Here is a 20,464-nt window from a genome sequence, read left to right on the forward strand (position 1 = left end):
GGGAAAATTCCACATTATGAATCGAGTAGTGAAGCACTAATCATTAAAAAACACAAACAGAGAGAAAAAAAAGTTCTGATTATTGTTTACAATATGAGAGCAGCGATACAGAATGTCAACACAGATGTATAGAATTTAAATCTGTGGGGAATTGGATTGTTGCAGAGATGCAAAAGGATCTCATGAATATCATCATTGCAGCAATTCGCTTCCTCAAGAGATCAAACATTCCCAGGAGGAAAAAAAATTCCAGGTGTCGTTACAACTTTGTTTTCTCTCTTCTTTATTCAATTGCCAGATTTCATCAGTACTTTTTGTTTGTTTATCTCTCTAATTTACTTTGCCTTAAAGTAAATATCCCACCAGACAACCGTTTGGATGAGCATCACAGAAAATGCATAGTTTATCCCTTGTGTTTTTGTTAAAGTTGGATGAATGGATTTAAATCTTCAAAAGAGAAAATCATGTTATGATATTTCTATAACATCGCGAAATTGCCAAGATAACCTACATGAGCAGCTATATCCACATGTGGTGACTTAATATCTGCAACACTGCCTACACACATCTGCAGAATAAACCAGCCTGCACACCCTTCTTTTCATAGCCAATTATAATGCTAGCATCACAGTCATAATCATATTATCGCACGTCTTTTCCTGTCAACTCGTTGAGCCAGCGAAGCCCCAGATCTGCACAAAGACACTGTACACTAATTTATATATTCCATCATTCTCAATAGATTTTTAATTGCTTGATGCTTTATCTATTGTATCCCCACTCATCTTGCTTGCATCTGTTTCCTGCTGTGATGACCCACTTTTATGAGGGCAATAATTCACAAAAAAAAAAACACACATGGCAAAGTTTTCTGCATTTAATAGGGTTTGCCTGAAAATACAAAATCCCAAATGTATGCTCATAATGATTAGAATTCTGGAAATAAATTGAAGCAATTACTATCAAAAAAAAATCTACTTTTTATTGAAGATGAATTGTCGATCAACGGGTGGCTACAGCACGCTGGCAGAAAAACAGATTTAGTTTTAGGCTTCAACGCTGATGTCCAGCTCCAAGTAAACTTGAAATATACGTTTTACACATGCTTTTAACATACATAGTCAGGATCAGTCAAGTTTCATGATTATTGATAAGGTCTTTTATACAGTAAACTCTGGGTTCTCTTAGGTTTTTAATGGAATCAGTTATTTTAGAGTGAGTCATACAGATAAATAAATAATCTGCCTTTGATCATGTGTCATAATAAAAACATAGTAGAATATGTGATGTTGTTTTTGTTGAAACAATCCAGCAAGAAGGGTTGGACATTAATTTGGGAGTGGGGGCAACAGAGAAAGTCCTTAGTTTACACATGACATGAAGTGTTTGCTGACTTTACTATTACTGAGGTGTATTGTAATTTACTGAATGACTTGACACTGTCTATTGATGGATGGTTTAGTTGTGTTTGTTATGTCAGTTTTATTTCAACATATGACCTAAACATATGACCTCACACTTGTTTATATTAACATAATCTATCTATCTATCTATCTATCTATCTATCTATCTATCTATCTATCTATCTATCTATCTATCTATCTATCTATCTCTCTCTCTCTCTCTCTCTCTCTGTCTCTCTCTCTCGCTCTATATATAGTCTCACTTCTGTTGCCTGTATATTAATTAATCCAACCCCTAGCAATAGTGAAATGCGACAAAAATATCCAGTGTACTTATATATTTTATAGTGAAGTATAATTTAAGAGTGTTTTCGAATTTTGATTAGCAAAGGTATAAAATGCAGATTCCAGGGGTTCATCTCCAAAGTTATTGTAGAGATACAGAGAATGAAAAAAAGAAGATAGACAGAAGACAGACAGACAGAAAAATCATCAAAACGTTAAAAGTACTAAAATAATGGATCATCATCTTTGCTTTTTAGTCCAGAATTTGGTTTAGAGTCAGTGCATCTCTTAATGTGAATGTGTAATTTTCCCACTTACTTAATTGATTCTATCTAACTCATCACTGTCAAAACATAGAGAAAAAATCCTTATCCTGACACTGATTTGTTTGTGCAGTTTTTATCCTTATAACATATACACCCAGCCAAAACACCCAAAGCATTCCTACATTGTTTCATCCGCCAGTTCACAGTTCTTTGTAGCTGCACATATTTGATGCAGAAGTGTCTTTGATATTATCGCCAAAACACAATCCGGCTTTAATCAGACCAATTCCCAGGTAGATCCCCCCCCACAGAGAATCTACCTGCTCCACAATCAAAACAATCCCAGCATGGCCACACGCTTGTGACGCACCCGTACACGTCACAGGCTCACCCGGAAGTGCGGTGACAGCACTTGTCAAAAACCCTTCAGCCCTCTCATGGAACTGCGAAACAAAAGGTGAGTTCGACCGCTTCAGAACAACCTCTTCCTTTACTTGTTCCCTGCCTGTCACGATATATCACCGGCATTGACGCATGTTGTAAGTTTGGCCGTGATTTAACGCTCGCAGCACTTTTACGCAGCGTAAACATTAGCCGCTAGCTGGCTAATGTTAGCAGGCTCGTAAGGGTGCGGGTTGGGTGTCTGCGCTGCGGGGATCTGCCGAGGACTTTCCGGCTGCTCTTTGTCATTTCTCCGTGTCCTGCCGCTGCTTGGATGTGGACGTCACATCAGCTGGCAAATTTCCCTCATGCAAAATAATGAGCCCACCAGGAGAAGACACGTTGCGCTGGATCGTTCCGCTCAGTCTTGCGAATCCTGCCAAATAGTGACCCCCCCACTGTAGTTGATCCCTCCACTGTTGCACCTCCATGCTCAGCGCAGGACAGCAGCACTACACTGAGAAAACCCTGCTGATCAGCCTGAGGAGAGGCCACTGCTATGTCGACTGACGTGACAATGATACCAACGCAACAAGTAGTCATAAAGTGGCTTTGAGACTGATGAATTGGGTTTATTGCTTTAATTAGACAATATTGACTCGGTTTCATGAATGGCCTTTTCTGTCATCAGGATGAGTATTGTGATTTAACTCACAATTAGGACGTTTTAAAGTCTTAATTGAATAAACAACAAGACAAGGGCTGCAAGCAAAGATTATTTTCATTATCGATTCATCTGCAGATTGTTCTCTCGACTGATTGTTTAGTCTATATGATGTCAGAGGACGGCACAAAACCTCTTCAATCAAGCTGAGTCGCAGCAGAATCGGTCCCCCAGGGAGGACGGTGGGATGTGGGGGAAAGTTTCAGAAAAAGGTAAAGTTATTTTCACACTGAACTTTACATGCCTTGTTTTGTCGAACATCTAAACTAAGTTGTATAGCCCAGAGAAGCTGGTGTTCTTAAATTGAATGATTAATTGATTATCAAAAGTTTTAAAGATACATTTTCTGTCCGTCTTCCAATCAAATAATTGATTGGATTGTTGCAGGTCTATATCAGATATACTTGTTCCAAGCACAGCTGCGACAGAAGGCATGGGATGGAAACCTTGTGGAGTATTGTGGGCTGATTGGATGTTGAGGAACAGAATAGTGAGTAATAGAAATAGCAGACTGTGTTAGAAAATCCTCATGGGGAAATACAGACATGTGGTCCTTGGACTGACACTTTATTTCATAAAGTGGGGTGTGAGGAAATGTAGAAAATGTAGAAAAAACATTCCTATAAATGACTGTTTTTTCTAATTTGGAGCAGGAGTGTCAATCACCAGAAGTTGTTATTTATGTCATGTCAGTGTGCACCATTTAATCCTATGTGGAATTGACCATTTTATGATATGACAAGAACACTACAATTGACTTATTTATACTTCTTGAGCTTTAACAATAGGTTGAATTCATTCTTTGTTGATAGACAAATTAAGAAGAAGCTATTTTAAGTTCAATAATTGATAAGTAATTTATATTCTTCTGAAACATGAGAGTGTGCTGCATTTTCTTGTCTTGGGCTAAACAAGACATTATCTTTGGCTCTGTAATAATAATCAACAGGATAATCAATAATGACAATATTTAATGCACTATTTACAGAACAAGTTCAAAGTAACAACAAGATCAGCTAATCAGCAATTAGTTCATAAATCAATTAGTTAATTGACAGAACGGTAATCAGAAACTTTCTGAATGATCAAACAATAATTTTTTTAAATTTGAAATATTTGCTGATCCCAGCTTCTCAAATAACGGAATATGTTTGAGTTTTATACTGTTGGTTGGACAAAGGGAGACATTTGAACACATGCACAGCTTTGGTTTGTTGTGTTGACATTTTACAGACAAAGCAATTTATTGATTAATCAAGAATTTAATCAACATGGTTAATCATCATTAACCATTTGTTGCGGTCCTAATTTACGGCTTGATAATGAGAAAACAATTGCATTGACAAAACACATTATAGAGCCAGGTCATGAACAATTGACTAACTAACTATTTGGTAGATTGTTAAAATAAATCATGATGAATTAATAATAATTGAATAATCATAAATAAATATTTAACTGTTAAAAACAAGTGAAATGCTTCTCAATTCTTATTTTTGGTGACTAATGAGGAGCAAGTTGGTGGAGTAGCTGATTCAGTTGGTTTGTTCCACAGTGTTTTTCCACTCAGCTGTGCTGGAACTGTATGCATGAGTAGGGAGGAAAGTGGGAGCTTAGAAATGCTTTGAATGGGAGTCTTGTTTGATTCATAACAGTCAATGGGTAAAAATATTTAAATCTCAAAGATAACTTGTAGGCTGGCTTTGCATTTTTAGCTTTTAACTGTTCCTCTCCTACTGTCAATCACATTCTTTCCATATCTGTCAGTAAAATTACTTATGTTGGTGCAAAAGTCTGTGGATATATTTGAAGTCTTTTTAAAAGGCTGCTGCTCCATCTGAAAAACAACTTTCTGCTGTTTTCAGGTAGTATTTGACTTCATTTCACAGTTTTACTGCTGCAGTTGTCCCAGTCACTTCATCACAGTGTGAAAAAGTCCCGCTTCTGCACTTATTGAAAAAAGGATGAGATGTAATGCCACTATCTGGTGTGAATAATAAAGAAACACAGAATAGAGAAATTATAGACTGAAGATCAGAAAGTAAATAAAGCAGAAAATACAACAATAATAAAATAATATCACTGATTACTACTACTACTAATAATAGCAATAATAATGTATAGACAACACTGTTTCTGTTGTGTCAAAGTTGAACACAAAATGTGGTTGAATTTAAAATGGATGCTTTTCTATCCTCAAGTCTAGATCTAAGGATCAGGGTGGTTGCAGGAGGTTGAACTGTACCAACTATACACAGCATTCAGTGACCCTTATATAAAGTTATATGATGCTACACACAGCACATAGACTGTCGTATAAAGGTGAACAACGTGTCTTCACTTCCTCCCACTGCCCAGAAATGAAACCAAAACATCTTGGATACGAACGCTGACATCTTGTGCATTAAGAGCCAGAGTCTGTGCAGTAGTGATTGGGGGATGGATCCAGCTAATACACGCGTTTGACTAATCATGAGTGAGACTCTGCCATTGATGCCTGATTACGCTTTTATAGAATCAGATAACTAGCCATAACAAAGTTACTGGACATACATCAATGTGATAAGAACTACCTAAACTCACAAAGGTATGTGGCATCATAAAAATCTATGTAACTGACATGTACTCCTATCCCATTTATTATGATATTGATTTGTAATTGCAAATACTATATATGCTCTTTTTATACCCCCCCAAATAGATTTCTTTTGTAATATTATTATTTCTTTTAGAAGTTTGAAGCACAAGTAGCTGATTAAATTTCACTTTGTGAGCAGCGCTGCCAGCCTTTCTTCTGTCAGCATACTTAGTTTCAGTCCAGTTGTTTTTTTTTATCTGTACCTGTTCCAAATGCAGTTAAAAAAAAAAACTAATTTAGCAGCAGCATGTCTAGCATTGCATTATTAATAATTGTCCCTGGAATTTACAAATCCATTTAATTTTACTGCAGGGCTTTTTGGTTTGTAAAGAAAGAAAGAAGTGTCTTGGATAAATCGCTCCTGGCTTAGCTGGACAACAACCAATAAATCCTCACTCTCTGCTCTTCTTCAAATGTCCAGTGGACATCTGGTGGTTGAGTGTTGGTGGCAAAACCACATTGCCATCACAAGCCCTAATTGGTTGAATTGACAAACACAAAATTATATTTTTGGTGAGGGGGGAAAAAAAAGCTGTTTAGGTGAACCACCCAAATGAATTCTGTGTGAGGAACTGTGACACTTGTGCTGTTAACAAGATCAGTTTGAAGGGGACAGGCCAGATGCTTAGTTTCATATTGCTGAGCTCTGTGCATCAGAAACGGTTATTAGACAGGTGGCCTTCCCTTAGACTTCCACCTGGCAGCTGGCAGATACACTTTTTACTTTGTTTATGGGAGTGTGTGTGGAGTGGAATGAGACCACTTGTCTTGATTTAACAGCGCTTCCCTCGCTTGGCTGCTTGTATTCTTCTTAAACACCAGTCAAATTTAAACTCTTACACTGATATGTGTCGAGCTGTCCCTCTTGTTGACTGCGTCCATTCAGCCTGGTGCTGTATATTAAACTATTCAACCGCTCTGTCGGATGTTCTTTACACACAAGTGCCCAGCTGCCCGGACCCCCCCTCGCCTCCCTCTGTCCCCCCCCTGCCCTTCATACACTACAAGATGCAGCCATTTGGTTTATTTACGGGAGGTGCTTCTGTAACTGCTGGGAATAGGCCAAGAGCCAATCGAAACGCACAGTGGAGGCCAAGCTAATAGGATCTGACAGGAATGGAGTCGTAGTGGCCGCTCAGGCATCGTAAAGCTGTCGTCGTTTAAGGCCCTATATTTGTCGCTATTACCTGCTTGCCTCACCCTTTACATGGGTAACAGCTTGTGAGGAAAAGTGCAGCCAGACTCCCGTGTTTCGCTAGGTGCTGTTAATAATCGTTGCCTACTTTAGAAACATTAAATAGTATGGTTATGTTGGTTTGTCGAGGACATGCACCTGTATTTTCAGGGTATAATGCAGAATACGCAGGTATCACAGGTTGTTCCTTCCAGACTTAACAACCAGCACTGCGCCCGCTTGTCCACAGGTACCAGGATCTTTCCATGTGCAATCGTTTTTTGCCTGAGCCCATCTGATTTATACGTTGGCATATAATATCGGCCGTAATGAGCTTTTCCCACACATTATCGGTATCTGCGTTTATGTTTCATAATGTGAAAAGTTTTATTTTACAGAATAAACTATTCAGAAAAGATCTGCATTTATGTTTACATAAGAAATATGTTTATTTCCTCAAGTTCTATATATGTGGTTGTATTTGCGTTTTCTCTTTAGTTATAGTTATTCATAATAAAATGTATGATTAAACAGTTTCAAGCCTCAGTTACACTTCAGAGATTCGACAATTACATCTTGGACTCATTGCCATATTATTACTAGTTCAATATTTCCTTATATTTATATCAAATGTTTACTTGGAGTTAATGTGAAGATTAGTAGTAAACTGTAAAGTGAATTTCATCAAAAGAAATATGTCTGCACTGCACCATTCCTCAGTTTGTCTCTGCCGCAGCCAGTAATCCATGTACTGTATTTGTTCACAGTCATATTATTGTGTCTGGTCTTTGTTGACGGCGCTACAGGGAGGGATGTCAAGATGAGCGAGTCTGTTCTGTGGTGTTGCATCAGCAGTTAGTATATCAAATACTAGTAAGCAAGGAGGGAGCATTTGGAAATTGTTCACTTGTCAGAAATCCATTGTAGAATCTAAATGAATGGATCCCATCTGATGAGCCTGATTCACACGATATGTATGTATATTCCCCTAAAACTTGGCTCGTCACTGCGGCCGGTTTGTCTCCTGTGCTGCATCGGTGGATCAAATCCAAGAAGTGTTGGCTGATGGCATCACACCCCACAGCTTTTGCATTTTGGCTTTGAGGGATGTTTACAACTTCACAAATCTGCACTGATACATGTTTTAAGCTGAATTCCACTTTGAGGGTCAAATCTAAATTTAGAGCAAATCATATAAGAACTACTCATTCAATTGACTGACCCATAGTTTAATACTGAATGCTTATTTAACAGCTTTGAAACCATGAGTAATTAAGCCCTTGATATGGACGCTGACAGTATACGGTGTAAAATACGAGTTTACAAAATGTAAGAGGCTGAATGCAGTGTGAGAACAGGAAATGTTAGATAGAAGTGATCTGTATTTTGTACTTCATTGCGGTGAGAATGTTGTAAAGCACCTATTTTCCATCCTCAAATGTTACTTCCAAGAATCTGCCTACGAAGACATAACTGATGTAGACAGAGGCCCTCTCAAAAATGTCTCTGATTTGGGCCTTTTATAGATGCAGCATGAGAAGAAGCTCATTTCTCACATTGCTGATCACTTGTGGGGGAAGGAAACAAGTATTGAATTAGTTTGCATGAGAGAAGGAAAATTGAAATATGGATTGGGGTCGCAAATGCCTGCCAGTGCTATTGGCTGTTTCGGATGTGGAGGATGAAATGTATTTTCTGTGTGTATGTGTGTGTCAGCGTGTGACTGATGCAGACAGTGCCGGCATCGAATGGTTTTCCAACGTTCCTGCACGGAGCTATTTTCCAATAACAAGTTGGGAGCTGCAGTGACACAGATGAAGTGAATGTTTTAAGAGGAAAAGTAATCTTAAAGACAGGCCGAGCCATTCCTCATGCGAGTACCTCATCGCCTGCCTCCCCCTGCATCACTGCTTCTGTCTCAGAGCCAGACATGAGCTGGCTCTCTTGCCATCTGCCATTTAGATGTATTTAAATCATGCATGCATGCTGAGTTCGGACCTGTGATTTGAACTGGTCAGGTCCCTGGTCTGCGCCAGGCTGCTCAGCACAACGTGTGACCCACGGAAGCCATCTGAATATGAATTAATGACAACACAGTTGGTTAGAAGTGTCACTGCCCAAAAGTCAGATCCAATTTTGCTGATATTATCTGGCATTTATGCCTGGAATATGTTGACCCATCCAAATGGTTTGATTACCAAATTCAGCTCTGTCGAGGCTGAAAGATTGTCTGATTTGGCATTTGAGAAGGATATCATTTTTATGTGAAATGTTGAAAGCAAAACCAGGGTTAGTGTGTTTAGAATATTGATAATGTGTCCAGGAAGAAAAGCCATGAAGCCAGAAACTGTGGTTTAAATTTTAACTGAGATGAAAATAACAATAACATCCTTAATTTGGATCTAACAGAACCTATTTACTCATTTATATGCATTGTTGTTGCATGCAGATTGTAAATTGACATTACTAACAGTGTTTATCCGAGCTTGACTGCTTCTGGGGGGTCTCATGTTTTTTCATTTTGTTGCTGTGTACAGATAAAAATTGGACAGTTTGTGGTTTAAGTGGTAAAAGATTGTATGAAGTTGATTTAAGTGAACATTTTATTTACTTTATCACCTAACCTAATTAATATCGGTCTTGCAGACGCCAAGGAGTATTTCCTTTCCGACATCTAAGATGAGACAAAGCCAGTTCTCTGATGCTTGTTGAGGGGGGGTTGCAGATATAACAGCAGGAGAGTAGCTGGTGCTCTGGCCAGGAATCGCTTCCCTGCCATCAGCGGCAGAGCTGTTAACAGCCTCACCACTTTCCCCAGATTGTGTGCATTTAAGAAACACGGTTGAGTTTTGACCTCACTTTCAGATGTTTGTGGTTTGACGTCTGTCCGTCTTTGGTTTTTAGAGTGATTTGGAACATTTGTTAGAAAGCTTTTATTTAACTTAATATTAGGAGTTGTCAACCTGTTTCTTCTCTCTGAACCACATGTGGGAAGGGGCAAACACACACACACACACACACACACACACACACACACACACACACACACACACACACACACACTTGCACACACTGAAAGTGAAAGTGGAGGAAAGGAGAGAAACACAACTGTGCATGACAGTAAAACACGGTCTAGACTTCAGAGAGCAAATGAAATGACCGCACATTTGTCAATTTGCCAATTAATTGATTGACAATAACTAACTGAAACAATCAGGACAATAAGCTAATTGCTTTGGTCAATTTTAAAGGAAACATGCCAATAACTGACTAGTATTAGCTTCAGTCACGTGTCAGTATTTGCTGGTTTTCTCAGGCTTTAATAGAAATGCATGGGATGTATGTGAATTTGAATATTTCAGCTTGGATGCTTTTGACTTGTAATTGGCAATTTCACGTTGTTTTTTTAACAGTTAATAAATTAGTTAAGAGAGTATTCTGGAGATTAATTAAGTATGAATATTATAGTTCATTAAACTATTTCTGTTCCACACACAAAATGCAACACTGACTGTTTCAAGAGTTGTTACTGACTGAAGCAAAAATAAGGAGCAGACAATGTAAAAAATTTAAATGCATCTAAAAAGGGAAGTAAGTGGTCGCATTATTCACTTTGTGCAGAGAAAGAGTTACTTTGTTATATTTAAATATTATGGCTGTAGCTACCCTCCCAGTGATTCACGTTACCAGTGGATGAAAACTTAGAATGACCTTGTCCCAGACTAACTGAGGTAACGCCACGGGAAGTCACTTGTGAGAGATTTGAATGGTCTAATGAAGGTCACAGTTAAAGACCACTCCACCCCACTCACTACTGAACAGAAACATTCATGTTTCCCTTTAACAGAGATTGGAAAAGCATTGTCAATGGTAGGGGACTGGCAAAGAGAGAGGACGGACAGAGGCGGAGGACGAGTATGAACCGTGGCTGTGAAATCGATAGTTCATACTGTTCTGAAATTGAAGTTTTTTTTTTTTTTTTTGTCCGAAAGTGTGTGTGGAAGCTGGAATATGAAATAGCTTTGGTGAAGGCCCCTCATGTAAGCAGCAGTATTGATTTCCAGAGACCTGGTCCAATTATGTTTGCGTGGGTTTTTCGCCATGCCCTTTAAAGGACCAACGTGACTCTGGTGGGGCAAAAAATGTGGGCATCGTCCAACTACACCTCATGTCCTCCTCGCCCAATGTCCAAATGTCTCTCTCACCACAGCCACGGAGAAAAAGTCAAGGAAAAAGAGTCCGCTGCCTCTACACTTTCCAGGGTCTCTCTGAGGACACAGCTGCAGGATGGGAGATTTCCCCTGTTGGCAGTTCCTGTTAAGAGATTCACTGGCATTACAACATAAAGAGAAAATAATCCCCTCTCTATGTTTGGTTGTATCTGTCCGTGTGTGTGTTTGTTGGCAAGTAGCTCAGAGAAAAGAGTCTGACTGACTGGACTGACAGACTCAGTATCTGCGTACTAGACAGCCGGGCTTTGTACGGCTGCATGTGCGGGTTTGTTTTGTTACTGAACAAAGACGAGGGTTGCACAAATTTCTGTACAGCTGCAGCTTGTGTTGAGGTGTATTCACACATATCTCAAACAGTTCAGCTGTTATTGTGAACAGCCAGACATTAAGCAGAGAAATTGCAGCTGTTTTAAAGCTTTTATTGCTGAAGCTTTTGTGGAGTAAAATGGTCTGTAATTCTCTGCCTGCCCTCCCGCTGTGCTGTCGCTGCTGCTGACGCTGCTTTCATACTGCCCTTCTGGCTTCATAAGGAAAAAGTGACAGGAGTTTATCAGCTCCTGGAACAATATGGAACATTCCCCCCCTTCACTCTTGAGACTCAAAAAAGTTTGCTGGCAGTGAAAAGAAGGCTTTGCCTCTTACTCTGTTTCTCTTCGCCTTTGTTTCCTCTACAGTCACCATGTGTCCCATCTCTTCTTCCCCTTTCCTCTCCCTCACTCAACTCTCATTCTCTCTCCAAGTAACTGGAGTCTCATGCAATATGCTGAGTTTCCCCACTTGAGTGCTAATGAGGCAGATGAATATTCATGAAGAGGAGGCTGACATCGCTGTATAGCAATTGTGTAGTGGGGTGTTTGTGTGCAAGGGGACTGTGGTGGCCACATTTCTGAGGGATGTGTTTTGCAGTGAATAGACACCAGGAGACTCTGGGCCTATCTGCTAATGATGCAGATGTGCATCCCTGAGTTTTGTTTTGGTCGGTAATTTTGTATGACCCCTTCCCAAGGCCTCACCTCTCTCCCTGATGGCTGCTGGCGAAGGAGTCGAAGACTGGCCTCCAGCTGCTGTGGAGGACAGCCAGGGAGAGCAGCACTCAGAAGAGGAGCAGCAGGCTTCACTCCTTCTCCTCCTCCTCTTCCTCCCTGTGGTCCTGGCTTGTGACAGACAGATGCCATGGGCCTTCTCTCTGGGGATCATCTTTGTCTTTTTTATCTTACCTTTCTTTCTTTCTTGCCACCCTTCTTCATCTTTTCATTTTCTGTGGCTCCTTGCGTTGCTCTCTCCTGAAACATATTGTGCTGTGATGTCTGGAGCTGTCAGCATATGTTTTCAAGGACATACGAGAAAGCACGTAGCTCATTTTAGCAGCAAAAAGCTGTGTGATATGTCCCCGTCATGTCTCATGTATTGCCATTTCCTCCTGTGCTCTCGACCCCCCTTTCCTGCCGCACTTTTTTCATCATCAGCTTTGTTCTTCTCTTCAGATTATTTTCCATCAGTTCCTGTTGTAATCTCTCACTTTCTCTATTCCCTCTTTCCTCTTTTGCTCGGCAGCCTCTCATTTGCATTTTCTCACTTACTTGTCTTTTTCATCTTGTCATTAGCCTGCTCCTCTTTCCCTCTCTTTACTCCATTTTTTTCCTCTCAGGCAAGCATTATACTTGCAAGTAGCCGAGGGTATGCAAGGGTCAAAGTGACGTAAATTTCATCATCAGAGGAGTACTGTGATAAGAACAACTATGCGTCTGTGGTGTCCACGGTTGTCCATGTGCACATCAGCAAAGGAGAAAATAATTTAGACCAAAGCTTCTCTCTTTCCTCCCTTTCTTCTGTACATATCCAACCCCTGTAGTCTACCTGAAAGAGCTCCTATGGTTCTGTAAAATCTCATCTCTCACTGGTTATTTTCTACATAAAATGTGTGTTCATATCTGTTGCATAAGGTGGAAATGTGTTTGTTTTTCTGTCTCATGCTGCTTTTACTCTGCAACCTTTAATTTTGGAGCTGTGAGTCTGTAGAAGCTGTGGAGGAGGATACATAGTCCAACTGACTTCTTTTATTTAAACTTTGCAGGGGTGTATGATGTGCACAGTCTACAATTATGTCTTAATTGTTTTTTAAATTATGTTAGAGCTGTCATAATCAAGTATTTCTCTCTACTCTTCTCAACTATTAAAAACACACCTTGAGAGTCAACACATTCACTGTTGCAGTTTTCAGACATGCCCTGCGGAGGATCTCCAGAGAATTGGTTTTGGACTTTCTCCGCAGTTTGCCTGTTACACATACACAATTATTTTAAGTTTTGCAACTGTGATGTGTCATCAAGCCCGCACTCACTCCTGCTGAATCCAGTGGGGGATCTCCTGCTGGTTTCTCACATCGACTCCTACAGACTTTTGTGGACTATAGGGGCCCAGTCAGATAGAGTATCTTACTCTGACATTTGTGTTCACACATACACCTCCGCCTGAGAAACTGTGGAGCATATCTTGAGTTCAGTGAATGTCTGAAAGCAGCTTGTGTCATTCACAGTGCATATAGTGTGCTAGTATAAGCCACATGTTAAGCTAACATAGCTGCCTAAACATGCATGATTGAAGTGAGAAATGAATAAACAACAGGAGATGTTATACAGTCGACACCAGCCTTAAAATATTCGTTGTTAGATTTACTTGCTAGATGTGAATGATACTCACTCACATGGCAGTGGTTTGGCTTTAGAAAGACGGATCTTGCTTAAAAAGGGCAATCTAAAAAATATGTCTTAAAATACAGCTCTTGTTTCACCATCTGAAAACTCACCAACCAGAATTTGAGGTCAGAGGGTCAGAGGTTGAAACATTGCCTGGCCAAACAGCTCTTGTAAGATTCATGTTACCATTAATATCAATATCTTAAGATTCAACACCTTTTTGAAGGATGCAAAATACCAGCTACTTATCATTATCAAAAAAATATCCCAAAATCTCCAGATATCATTTTTTGTCACTATCATACACAAGGACTTTCTGCTCATTGGTGCTCTTGGCCTCCCTGTGTTCATGAAATCGGTGGCATTGCCACTTTTTATTGTCAGTTCCAGTCTAGCAGGTGTCCATGCTGATTCTCATGCACACACATCCTTCCTGCAGTCGGGGAAAGGGTGGAGGCTGGCCAATTTATCCGCGCTCTGACTGTAAGGCTACAGGGAGCCCTCCGTCTTCATCAGTTCACTCAGCAGATAGGTACACCCCAGTCACTGCTACTAGACTTACCTCATGTGTCTCCATTACACGTTAATAACAAAGCGGTGAGGATTGACTGGAATTGGCGCTCCATTTTATGCCACATTAAGAAGCAGGGCTCTGCTGAAAGCACAGGTCAAACAACAGGTTCAAATGTATTTATTACCTTAAATAAGAAGCCCCTTAGATTTATTAGTGCATCCATGAGTGTTGTGTATTGCAGTTTACATATACTGTATAATATGATAATAATATAATTTAAAAAACTAATAGCATTAGCATTAGTTGGCTTGTGCCTGTAGTATTTGCAGAAGATTACGTTCAGACATGCACTGAAGTCGGGAGCAAGCGAGCGTATGTATTATTTTTCTATCACACGACAGACAAAGGCAAAGAGAAAATGTCTGACTCAATTTCCCAGAATTCATATCTGAAAATGTCTAATGATAGTATAACTGAAAATACAAACAATGGATAAAATGTATAATGTGGAAAAATATACAGACACAAGTAGGCAACCACACATTCTTTATTAAAACGTTCTTTAACAAAATCAAAAATTAATTGAGTTGATTTAAACAAGTAGTCTGCAGTTTGGCTGGCAGCTAAATGTGTGTGTGTGTATATTCGTGTTATAATTTAGAAAAGTTTAAGGCTGTAAAAGTAAAGTGTGGATGCTTTAAAAACAATGAATTCATGGTGGGTTTTCCCTCTGGGTACTCCAGTGATAGACTGGTGACCTGTCCAGGGTTTACTCCACCTCTCGCCTGATGTCAGCTGGGATAGGTTCCAGCTAAAACTCCCTCGTAACTTAAAAAAGTTAACAGGAAAAGGAAGATAACATTAAAATGTTGTTTTCCTTGGTAGACTTCTGCACAGTTTTTCAGGTAGTTTGCAGGTATATTGTTTTAAGGATCCTGGAGAAATTCCACAGTTCTTCTGTATTTGTATTCTTTAGCCTCTGTCTCTTTATGTAATGGATTTATTCATTGCAGTTTGCCACTTCACTGCGGTTACTTTCATTATCAATGAATCGACACATTGGAAAATAGTAAATTGCACAAGCCCAAGGTAACTCAAATATCCTGTTACCAGCAGCCCAAAATCAAAAGATATTCAATATTAATTGGTATAAACAAAGGAAATCACCAAATATATGAAGAAATGTTTTTATTTTTTACTGTTTTGCTTGATTTATGAATTGAAATGTTAGTAGAATAATTTCAATGTTTGCATCTGATCTGGAAACTGCCTTAGCCAAACAAAACATTTGTTGGGGCCTCTCATTACCCATTATCAGTTAAAAATTTAAATTGAATAAAATCACACACCAAGTGAAATTTCTTTTTTAATGGTTAGTGTATTTGACAAGGTTATGCTCAATAAGCTTTAATGCTGGTCAACCCTACTGTTACTGTCCCATTATGTGATATCTCAGGGCCATCCTGTAAAAGCGAAGGGTGGTTGTCTGCTTCGTCCATCTGTCTGTCTTCACTCTCGGTCTCTCTGCTGTCCTTGGCCCGCGTGCCCCATCGCTCTCTTTGGCCTGCTGATGATCAAAGCCCCTTTGAGGGTGCTGAATGGGTCCAAAGATGAAAGTGATTTGATGATATTTGTGCGTCTTCAGAATCGTCTCTTCTTGTGTGATAAGATGACAGCCGAATCAATTATCAGTGATTATGTTAGTGTCAAAGTCTTAACAGGCTGGTTGAGCCCAGGTCCGCTGCCTCCTCCTCCCCTTCCTCTTTGTGTCGCTCAGAAGCCACATTGCGCTGATCCCCACTCAGAGCTCTGCTGTTGCTGAGGGACAGAGTAGTCAGCTCTAAGTCTAGTCACTTCCTTTTCAACAGTAGTGTGAGAAAACAAGGAGGGTTTATTATACCTGACAAAACTCCGCCATGTAGTAGATGTAGAGTCTGAGCCTGTGGTCTCAGACTTTTGGACTCCAGTATTTTCTCTACAGTGCAAAAGCTGTATAGCGATTACCCCTACCATGCTCTTGTGCGGATGTAGCCGTCAAAGCTGGCTTTGTGGACTTTATGTGTGCTTGGATTAAACACGATGCACATTGCTGCAGCAGACTATTTGTATAAGAAATAAGAGAGCACAGAGCCTTTACTCCACCACACTTGCGTTAGCTGGTAATAGGAGAATTTGTTTTGCAAAATCTCTCCTCCACACTTTCCCATGTATCCTATCTCTTTCTCTCATGGGCTTTTCTCAGAATTACGCACTTGGCCTTGGATTTGCTGTTGATACAAAGTGTGTGAGTATGTGTGTATGGATTATTGCCAGTGTAACACATGGGGCAGTGAGGCGGTTCGTTAAAAACCCCTCTCGGCTGCAAGGTCACAGCTCTGGCTTTTGCACCTTTGCTTTGCTCCCGTGCTTCGTCGCACACATGTTCCCACACATTCTGGAGTTTTAAGTATCAGGAAGCTTCAAATTTAGGCTCTAACACTTTCAAACACAGTTACATACACGATACAAACTGTTTTCTTGGTGTCTTTTCAATTAAATAGGTGTCAGCTGCTCCATCATGTCCCCCAGCTCCTTAGTATTTATTCACACACGTGCTAGTGCTGAAACAGTATGGGTGGTTTCCATTTTGGCTCCAGTTCCTATTTGCTCCAAGCTCTGATGCTAACATTAGTCTCTCAGTAAATCCTCTTCTTTCCTTAACCTTTTTAAGCTTCACATTTTTTGACAGTGCTGACAGCCATCACTGTTGAAATGTCAAACAAATAACAAACATGTTACTGTGTTAGTTATGTTGGAACTATTGAAGAACCAACAAATTGGCAACTCTAGCTGTCTTGTTGAACTGTGAGCGGCAATGGCTCAGGAGGGAAAGCAGCTTGTCTCTTAATCGGAAGGTCGGCAGTTTGATCCTCCCATCCTCATGTTGAAAGTGTCCTTGGGCAAGACACCGGACCCCAAGTTGCCCTTGACGGCTGTGCCAGCAGTGTCTGCACGGGATGTGTGAATGATAGAGGAGCGCTGTGTGAATAAGTTGAATGAAACTGGGGTGGTTGTTTAATTGCCATTAAATTAGAAAAACAAAGTCTCTAGATATTTGATCTTGCTCATTGTACCAGGGATCATTCTCTCATTAGTCATTACTCTTTCATGAATATCATCAACATTTTAATTCTGTCAGAATGACTATGAATTGGGATCGCCAGCATTTGAAGCAAGTAACCCATTAAAACTAAGGTGTGCAAAGTAAGAAGCTTTTATTTTGCTGTGTCAAAAGCTACATTCAGACATGCGCTAAAGTCTGGACATTTTCCCTAAAATCTTCCTGAGGAGCTGTATGTGAGAATACAAATGTCCGACTCAGTTGGACATTTTCCAGAAGTTTTCCTGCCAGCCCCCAAATGAAATATAGAGTGGGCATGTTGATGACGTTTTTTACATGTGACGGATGTGAAATCGGAAGAATACAAATATCTAAAAAGAGGTAACACACCAGTGTCAATGTGCTATCAATAAAAATACTCTCTTTTGCTTTTCGCAGCAGAATTTGTAAATGTATGTTACATCAAACTCTATGTCTGAAAAACATCTAGATACATGTAATTATTATTTCATGTTTTCAGTTTCGGGTCATGATGAATGAAGTAAGCTACCAGTAAAACCTGCAGTGTGTCTGCCCTCTCACCCAACAGAAGGTGATAGCAGATATTTAATCTGGTAAGATATTTAATAGGATTGGGATCAGAGAAGAGGGTTTTTATACTGAATTAAAATTTAATGAAATGCTGTCCAACCACAACTCGAACAGTTAGTCGATAAAATGTTTAGTTCAATGAACATAAAATTAAGTAGAAACATTATTGATAGTTTTACCTAATTTCTCAAGAGGAGACATAGACTTTATGAGCTGGTGGAGACTTTTATTGACATTTTACAGATGAATGCTGTCATTAGATTAATTTAAAAATAATGATCTGATTAACTGACCACAAACCAATTGATACTAAGGACAGATTCTCCATCAAAGCCAGCTTTTTACCAGAAATGAAAGCGGAAGTGTACAGCCTTTGTTAGCAAAACTCTGTGGAAATACATCAAGGGTCAGGTGTGAAGTTGCCAGTTAGGATTAGAGTTTTTAAATTCAGCCGCTGTCCTTCTTTATTTGACAAACCTCCACTGTTGACAGGGGTGGAAGTTTGTTTGAGGCTTTTAAGATCTAATGTGTCTGCCTGCTATCTAAGATTGTTTCTTTGTCTCGCTCTCAACCCTCCCTGCCTCTCTGTCTGCCCACCCTCTCCTTCTATATGTTATCCAGTGTTGAGTGGAGGTAAGGAGAGATAGTAATCTGCTGTAGCCTTGGCACTCTCTCGCACTCTGGTATCACTGAAGAAGATTGATGGCCCTCTTTCTGAAATGGCTGTTGTTTTGGATGGAGAGAGAAAAAGACGGAGGCAGAGAAGTGGATTTAGAATGAAAAACTGAGCGAGGGAGGGCAGGCTATATTGGGGAGGGGAGAAGAGAAATGGAGGTAGGGAGAATGTTAGTTGTAAAAGATGGAGAAATGAAAGAGGAAATGTCACAGTGGAGGAGCTTGAGAGCTCATTAAATTTGGTTTGTATTTTATTGAGCGAGTGTGCATTCACCTGTGATTGGTTTCAGACTCACACATCATTCTGTTTTCTGATGGACATGCGGGTTATGGAATTGGCTGCACATAGTTTGCATGTCAGCAGGATTATATTTAAATGTCATGCTTTCCTCTCAGGATGTAAATGAGGCAGGGACGTGATGGAACGATTTTGTACATGTGTCTCTTGTCTCTGCTGCATTAAAATGCTCTAGCCTTTAGGCCGTTAAGGTATCAGGTATTCACCATAAGCAGTCAGTGCGGTATTGCTAGGGGGAATCAGCAGCTCTTCATGCCTCTTCATGATAGGTCTATTGCTCAGTGCCTGCGCGTGGGCAGCACTGGGTTGATTGGCTGTGATGACAATTATTCTCTTAATTGTGTCAGTTATTCTTCCTCTGTGACTCTTTTTGAATTTGTGTAACCTCCTGGCGTTGTACTCCTTTATACATATTGGACTTTTCAAGTCTGTGCAGGTTTTCGGACCGGTGCGACTGAGAGGAACAAGCCTTTCTTCGTCCTCCTTAATTCTCCCCTCTGTTGAGAGAAGAATTGGTTCTGGCATTCTTTTTTTTTATCTTCAGGGCTACCCCCATCTCATTGTGTCCCTCTCTGCCCTTTACTTAATTTGCCTTACATCCCTTTAGAGTGCCTCCTTCTCCGACTCTGTTTCTTGAATATTGTTTGAGTTGCCGTTCCACTCCTTTTTCCCTTTGTCTTTCTTGCTCTATTTCATCCGCCTATTGTACAGCCACCTATCCTCTCTCCAGCCTCTCTCCTGTCTTTATCTAGTCGGCTCTTCAGTTTTCTGCTTTCAATTTACCCTGCTCTTATATTGTTGGTTCCTACCTCCCTGTCTGGCAGCCCCATCCTCCTTTTCTATTCTTTTTTTCCCAGACAGACCACACCATTGTGATGTTCAGACAGGGCTGGGGTCACCCAGTCAGGTTTTGGTGGCATGACTTGTTGGATTGTCTATTGTCATCCGTCTCTGTCGTTAGTGACCACTTGAGACTACCTGAGTCAAAGGGGGATAAGACAGCGCAGCACGTAGAAGACAGGAAGGGCATGAAGGCCATGTCCTGTCCTGCTTATCCAAACTCTTGATGGGCTCATTACAAGCTCCAGGTCATACCTCATTTCCTGTGGTCACAGTATCACACCTCTGACCAGCTTGGACAGAGAAAGTGCTAATCTGTAGTCTCTTGTTCGGCTGGTCTGTTGGTCGATAAACTCTTGTCTGACCAAATTCATACTAGTCTGAGTTGGTCTGGTTTGGAACTATTTCCTCTTGGTGGTTGTAATCATAAGTTCTTTGAGCCCTGGTTTTGTCCCCACCATCCTCTGAGGGATGAAATCTTTCTCTTAAGGTGCTAAATGCTCCACTAAATTCACTTGCTCTGTCCATCTGCCATTTGGCACTGAGCATGTTGTTGACAATGGATTATTAGAATAAAAACATCTTAAAAACAGCTGGCCCAATGTAATAATTGTAAGTAATAATTATTTTCATTATTCTTCATATTT

The 20,464-nt window shown here is 40.1% G+C and overlaps 1 protein-coding gene across 4 annotated transcripts in view; it reads left to right on the forward strand.

Annotated features, from left to right (window-relative positions):
• The first annotated feature begins 2,303 nt into the window (after positions 1-2,303).
• The window catches only part of spop (speckle type BTB/POZ protein), a 93,088-nt gene continuing 74,927 nt past the window's right edge, over positions 2,304-20,464 (forward strand). For 2 of the 4 annotated variants that reach the window (XM_020094185.2, XM_020094187.2), the window contains exons 1-2: positions 2,304-2,411; positions 3,138-3,271. The gene's annotated coding sequence lies outside the window, so the exon portion shown is untranslated. The remainder of the gene's footprint in view (positions 2,412-3,137; positions 3,272-20,464) is intronic. The other 2 variants (XM_020094188.2, XM_020094186.2) reach the window with 2 other exon arrangements.

The sequence above is a fragment of the Paralichthys olivaceus genome, chromosome 5 (assembly GCF_024713975.1).
Source record: "Paralichthys olivaceus isolate ysfri-2021 chromosome 5, ASM2471397v2, whole genome shotgun sequence".
Lineage (NCBI taxonomy): Eukaryota > Metazoa > Chordata > Actinopteri > Pleuronectiformes > Paralichthyidae > Paralichthys > Paralichthys olivaceus.